The sequence below is a fragment of the Pan paniscus genome, chromosome 20 (genome assembly GCF_029289425.2).
Source record: "Pan paniscus chromosome 20, NHGRI_mPanPan1-v2.0_pri, whole genome shotgun sequence".
NCBI lineage: Eukaryota > Metazoa > Chordata > Mammalia > Primates > Hominidae > Pan > Pan paniscus.
In genome coordinates, this window is record NC_073269.2 from 43,357,814 (window position 1) to 43,362,614 (window position 4,801).

General features: G+C 41.4%; 1 protein-coding gene across 2 annotated transcripts in view; it reads right to left on the reverse strand.

Moving 5' to 3' along the window:
• Nucleotides 1-4,801, reverse strand: part of ZNF585B (zinc finger protein 585B) — a 66,792-nt gene that overhangs the window by 31,103 nt on the left and 30,888 nt on the right. The gene's annotated exons all lie outside the window — the stretch shown is intronic.

Here is a 4,801-nt window from a genome sequence, read left to right on the forward strand (position 1 = left end):
AGTTTGGAAAAATTCCTTCCCCTTCAATTTTTTTGGATTAGTTTGAGAAATATTGGAATTTGTTCTCCCTTAAAAGTTTGGTAGAATCAAATGATGAGAACCTCTAATTTTCAGGCAAACTGGGCAGTTGTTGGTAATCAGGTGACCTAGTAGTTGTCATTGGTATCTGAAGAGGTGGGCAGTCTTGTGGGACTGAGCAATTAAACTGTAAGGTCTGTGCTAACTCAGGTTAGTGTCAGAATTGAATTCAATTGTAGGACACCCATGTAGGGAGGGTTGGAGAAGTGGTGTCAGAAAAACTCCACATATTTTGTGTTAAAAATGAAACATTCTGGAAGTATTGAGTGTTGTGAGAGTGTATTTTTTTAAAACCAGTTTGTTTTTCCTATGCAACTGTATAAAAAGACATATCAAGTCTCACTCCCCCCACCACCCCAATCACTACAGGTTATCACTATAGGTATTGTTTCTGGTTCACGTTTCCAATACTCCTTTGTTCCTATCTTTTCTTTTTTTAGTGAATATAAACAAATGCTTATATCTAATCTAATTTCCTTTTCTTTTTTAGACGAACTATATGTTACACTGTTCTACACTTTCCATTTTTTATATATTCCAGAGTTAATGTCATTCCGTAGAGAGCTTCCTTTTTTTTTTTTTTTTTTTTCTGCTGTGTGTGTATGGGCTGCATAAAACTTTATGATGTGACTGTGGTGATTTGAGCTGCTACCTTTATCAAATACTAAGCATCTATGTGGATGTTAATTTCTTTCTTTTTTTTTTTTTTTTTTGAGATGAAGTCTCACTCTGTCACCAGGCTGTAGCACAGTGGCACAATCTCAGCTCACTGCAACCTCTGCCTCCCAGGTTCAAGCGATTCTCCTGCCTCAGCCTCCCGAGTAGCTGGGTCTACAGGCGCGTGCCACCACACCCAGCTAATTTTTGTATTTTTAGTAGAGACGGGGTTTCATCATGTTGGCCAGGATGGTCTGGATCTCTTCACCTCGTGATTCACCCACCTCGGCCTCCCAAAGTGCTGGGATTACAGATGTGAGCCACCGCGCCCGGCCGGGATGTTAATTTCTTTCTTTCTTTTTTTGAGACGGAGTTTTGTTCTTGTTGCCCAGGCTGGAGTGCAGTGGCTTAATCTCGGCTCACTGCAACCTCCACCTCCCAGGTTCAAGCGATTCTCCTGCCTCAGCCTCCTGAGTAGCTGGGATGACAGGCGCATGCCACCATGCCCAGCTTAATTTTTGTATTTTTAGTAGAGACGGGGTTTCATCATGTTGGCCAGGCTGGTCTCGAACTCCTGACCTCAGGTGATCCACCCACCTCGGCCATCCAAAGGGCTGGGCGTGAGCCACCGCGCCCGGCCATGGATGTTTATTTCTCCATTTCCCATCCTCCTCCCTTGGTCTGTCTCTCTAACCACACACAAATAGCACACTGTTTTAAGTATAGAGGCTTTATCATGTACCTCATATAACTTCATGTAACTTCAATTCTACTTTCTGTCTCTATGAATACACCTATTCTAGGCACCTCATATAAGTGGATTCATACAATATTTGTCCTTTTGGTCTGGCTTATCTCACTTCGCATAGTGTTGAAAAAGAAAATAAATGGCTTTTATTTGAGGAATGCAAGCCTTCTTTATGTGATCAGGCCCAGAGAGGGGTTGGGATGACACAGCTGTTGTGGTGGCTCATGCCTGTAATCCCAGCACTTTGGGAGGCCTCGGTGGGAGGATTACTTGAGGCCCGGAGTTTGAAACTAGACTGTGCAACATAACTAAACCCCCTCTCTATAAATTTTTTTTTTCAATTAGCCAGGTGTGGTGGTGTACACCAATAGTCCCAGCTACTCAGAAGGCCTAGGCAGAAGGATGCTTAAGTCCAGGAGTATGAGGCTGCAGTGAGCTGTGATCATACCTCTGCATTCCAGCCTGGGAGACAGAGCAAGACCTTGTCTCTAAAAAAAAAAAAAAAAAAAAAAAAAAAAAAAAAAAAAAAGGCTGGGTGCGGTGGCTCACACCTGTAATCCCAGCACTTCCGGAGGCCAAGGCAGGCAGATCACTTGAGGTCAGGAGTTCAAGACCAGCCTAGCCAACATGATGAAACCCTGTCTCTACTTAAAAAAAAAAAAAAGAAAGAAAGAAAGAAAAATTAGCCAGGCATGGTGGTGGGTGCCTGTAATCTCAGCTACTAGGGAGGCTGAGGCAGGAGAATCACTTGAACCCAGGAGGCAGAGGTTGCAGTGAGCCGAGATTGCACCACTGCACTCCAGCTTGGTCAACAGAGGGAGACCCCATCTCAAAATAAATAAATAAAAATTAAAAAAAAATTAAAAATTAAAAAAAAGAAATGAGTTTTTTCTGCTTTAAAATCAAAAGTTTGTGAGCTGCATTCCTTTCTGGAGGCTCTGGAGAATTTGTTTTTTTTCATTTTCCAAGTTGGAGAAGCTGCCTGCATTCCTCAGCTCATGGGCTCCTTTCATCTTTACACCCAATAATGGCTGGTCGTGTGTTTCTCACAGCACACAATTCCAACACTGACTTTATGCCTTCTTCCTCATTTCAGACCCCATGTGATTACATTGGGTCTAACTGGACAATCCAGTATAATCCCCCTATGTTAAGGTCAGCCGATTAGCAACTTTAATTCTACCTGTTAATTTAATTCCACTTGCTATGTAACATAGTATATGCACAAGTCCCTGGAACTAGCATGTGGGTATTTTGGGGGGAACATTATCCTGCCTACTTTAGATGTTGAGGTCATTCAAGAGGAAAATGATAGTTTTGTTAACATGTGATGTTAGAACAACTGAATTTCCATCTGGAAAATAATAACTTTGAACATTACCTCACATACACAAAAACTAACTTCAAGTGGATGATAGACCAAAAATAAAAACTAAAACTATACAACCTTTAGAATAAAACATAGGAGAAATTCTTCACAACACTAGAGGAGTCAAAGATTGTTAGAAAGACCAGAAAGCATGAAGCACATTTTAAAGATGAGAAATTGGATTTCATCAGAAGTAAAAACTGCTTTTTGAAAGACATCATGAAGAAACTGAGGGCTGGGCACAGTGACTCACACCTGTAATAACACAGTGAGACCCCATCTCCACAAAACACAAGAAAATTAGTTGGGGGTGGTGGTGCACACCTGCAGTCCCAGCTACTCGGGAGGATCGACTAAACCCAGGAGGTCAAGGCTGTGGTGAGCTATGTTAACACCACTGCTATCCAGACTAGGCAACAGAGCAAGACCCTGTCTCAAAAAAAAAAAAAAAAAAAAAAAAAAAAAACTGAGAAGGTAAGCCCCAGGCAGGGAGAGAATATTTGCAATTTGCAATATGTATATTTGGCAAAGGACTTTTACCCAAACATATAAAGAATTGTTACAACTCAATAATAACCAATTTTAAAATAAGAAAATTTTATTTTATTTATTTATTTATTTATTTATTTGTTATTTTTTTTTGAGATGCAGTTTTGCTCTTGTTGCCCTAGCTGGCGTGCAACAGTGTGATCTCAGCTCACAGCAACCTCTGCCTCCCGGGTTCAAGTGATTCTCCTGCAGGGATTACAGGCATGCACCGGCACGCCTGGCCAATTTCGTATTTTTAGTAGAGACGGTGTTTCTCCACGTTGGTCGGGGCGGTCTCGAACTCCCAACCTCAGGTGATCTGCCCGCCTCAGCCTCCCAAAGTGCTGGGATTACAGGCGTGAGCCACTGCGCCCAGCCGAATATTTTCAATAGATGTCACAAAAGAAGATAAAAGAATGGCAAATAAGTATATGAAAGTATGCTAAGTTCATTGACATCAGGAAATGCAAATTAAAAACATAATTTGATACTACTGCTCATTCCTTAGAATAGTCAATAGATGCCTGATGTGGGGTTGGGGAGGTGGGGATTGACAACAATGTGGGGGGCAGAGGGCGGTGAATAAAAATATTCTATATCCGCCGGGCGCGGTGGCTCACGCTTGTAATCTCAGCACTTTGGGAGGCCGAGGCGAGCGGATCACGAAGTCAGAAGTTTGAGGTCGGGAGTTCGAGACCAGCCTGGCCAACACAGTGAAACCCTGTCTCTACTAAAAATACAAAAATTAGCCAGGCATGGTGGCGGGCACCTGTAATACCAGCTACTCGGAAGGCTAAGGCAGGAGAATCGCTTGAACGCGGGAGGCGGAACTTGCAGTGAGCCGAGATCGCGCCACTGCAGTCCAGCCTGGGTGACAGAGCTAGACTCCAACTCAAAAAAAAAAAAAAATTCTATATCCAGTAACACTAAGGATAAATGCTTGAGGGGATAGACACCCTATTTTACATGATATGATTCTTACGCATTGCATGCCTGTATCAAAACATCTCATGTACCCCATATACAACTACTATGTACCCACAAAAATTTAACTAAAATGCTTAAAAATTTTTTAATTTTAAAAAATGTTCTATATCCTGATTACGATGGTGGTGACAAGGATTTAGACATGTGTTGAAGCTTACCGAACAGTTCACTTAAAATGAGTGCATTTTATTGTATCTAAATTATTCTTCGGTAAAGTTGATTTTTAAAAAACATGCACACAAATATAATTTACAAACTATAACATTAGCTCGTCTATGGTGTACCATTCAGTCACTTTTAGTGTATTCAGAGTTGTGCAAACATCATTATCTAATTCAAGAAGCTTTGCATTACCCCAAAAATGAACCCTTTAGCTATTACCAATCACTCACAGTTCCCCCTAATCTTGCTAGTCCTAAAAAACTCTAACTTAC